Source organism: Acyrthosiphon pisum, unplaced genomic scaffold (genome assembly GCF_005508785.2).
Source record: "Acyrthosiphon pisum isolate AL4f unplaced genomic scaffold, pea_aphid_22Mar2018_4r6ur Scaffold_21966;HRSCAF=25449, whole genome shotgun sequence".
NCBI lineage: Eukaryota > Metazoa > Arthropoda > Insecta > Hemiptera > Aphididae > Acyrthosiphon > Acyrthosiphon pisum.
In genome coordinates, this window is record NW_021771488.1 from 79,159 (window position 1) to 81,786 (window position 2,628).

The following is a 2,628-nucleotide window of genomic DNA, read 5'->3' on the forward strand; positions in this document are numbered from 1 at the left end:
GTCTTGTCCTCTTAACAAAAAGGTATCAACTTTTTATTAAAACCCACTTTCTTATACATTTAGGTTAAGATATAAATATTCTATAATTCAAGCCCATGAACGACCAAATTAGCGCATTATTTAAAAAGTTATCGAGAACAAAAATATTTATAAATTCAAAAAAATTACAAAATTGTTAGTTAATAGTGAAATATTTAGATAATGTGGATTCTTTCCAAATTAAAGCGATAAGACCGACAGGTTCAATCTACATGATAAAATAAATAAGCGATAACCAAAAAGTTGTATTTCATAGTCATTATGTTAATTACATATACAATAATTATATGATAATACAATATAATAAGCTATGGTACATTTATCTACAAAATGAAAAATTATAGAAATACTAATGCTATACGTCACATTCTCTATTTTTAACCTGAGTTTAGTTTTCCGGAAAACATTAAATTTTGAACAAAACAGAACTAAGTGAAAAAAATATATTCACGACCAAAAGGTTGAACATCTGTAGAACTTTTTTATTCTTAACTGTCACTTTTTAGTTTTTACTGTATCGTTTTTTAACATCATATTATGATTAGCTTAAACTCAAATAGTCAAATTACCAGACTTAGCGCACAACAACTTTTGTTAATTTTTGAAACGAAGTTTTTTATGGAACGATGCGGGGCTAGTCGGGGAAAAAACGTTCCTGACGAAGTACTATAATTTATAATATATTAAACGGTTATTTTAGCCAAAACATCTAATTTTTATTTCATCGTACTGATCAATATAGTAATGCGATAGGTAATACTTTTTAAAACAGATTTGAATTCGTTGTTATGTCTAATTGAGATTGGTTATCCTCCCCCAACCACTAAAAATGTAGCTTGAATATTTTGAAATTTCAGAATTTTCAAACGTTGATTATTCAGGATTCATTAGGAATTTAAAACAGAAATCTTAAAATGTTGATTGACCGATCTAAAATAGACATTCTATCGAATTCAGATCAGTTTTCTGAAATATTATCGCATTATTTGATCGATTGGTAGGATGGAACAAAAAAAAAAAAACGGGTGACGGTCCGCGATAGATTGGTTATAAATATTATAAATATTGATAATATATCACTACACTACGACGTATTGATAATGCATTTATAATTATTATAATTAATAAAATACATAAGTAATAAGTATATATAAGTAATTAATGTAAAGTGGAAATCTCTTAAAGTGCCAGGTGGTAAAGTGGAAATCTCCATAAGTGCTGGGCGCGTATTCTCTGTACAACCATACACTGAAATCTATACCACGGTCCTTAAAAAACATAAACTTTTGGTTACATCTTGTATACATATTATTGTAACCTCCTCGCACATGACGCGTAAACATTTTTATCTCATGAAATTGTTTTCGTATAAAATCTGATTGTTGCATATTATATCGGATATCCCTGCATAGTGCATTACCTTTGCCGTAATTACATTTTTTTGTGCGTTGCGTTTGGTATATACTAGCCTAGTATTACTAGATAATAGAAAACGGTATAATGCGAGAATTTGAAACAGCCTAATAATTAGCTCTGCATACTATGCATTTATAATTATTATAATTTATAAATTATAACAATTTGGTGGTGACTTTAACAACAGTTTTAACGATAATAAATCGGGGACATTTAAAACTTTCCTTGTGGACACGTTAAATTTACATATGTATTTGATAAACCACGATGTAGAGAAGATATCTTTTCTATATCGTGGATAAACAATCCAGCAGAATCTACAACGGTCAACGAGAGATGACACCACTATAATTGATGCAGTATTTTCAAGATATTTGGAAAAAATTACAACACAAACATACATAATATCATATTTCAGTTATCACAGGTCTGTAATTTCGATTATTGAATATTATGATATTAATACTAGCTGCCCGATCTCCTTTCGGAAGAAATTATTTTTTTATAATTTAATTTAAAAACATATGATTATTTTTTATCTATACAAATAATATAATATAATTACATATTTTAGTTATTGTTATTGCTGATTTCTGAAAATTATATATCCTACATCTTGAATTCAACCACTGGAGTGGTAAATTGTATTATTTTTATTATATAATAGAGATAAGGTAGAAAAAAATGTAACAATAAATTATTTGTTCAATGAATAATATGTATTTCAAATCCAAAAATGCAAGTGCAAACAAAGAAATAAATAATTAATAATAATAATAATAATAATAATAATAATAATAACAATAATAAATGAACAAACAAACCGGTTTCCTTCGTCTCCAAAATCAAGTTAGATTCTTATATAATTAGATAGATAATGGTAATTAAATAGTAATAATAATAATTTTCATTTTTATTCATTTTTCAGATTTACTTAAATACATTTACCTATTCATATTTACTTTTTTTTTTAATGGTTTCACTAAAATGTATTTGTAATCTATAATATTTGTTGGAAAAGAATCTTCGTTTGTACCGGTTGTCCCATGACACCACTCACTTTTTTTTATTCAAATATCATTATAATCCATTTATTACAAAAGAGGATTTAATATTTTTTGAAGTTTAAAATTGCTCTCTGACATTTGATATATAAATTGCTCCTTTTGATTC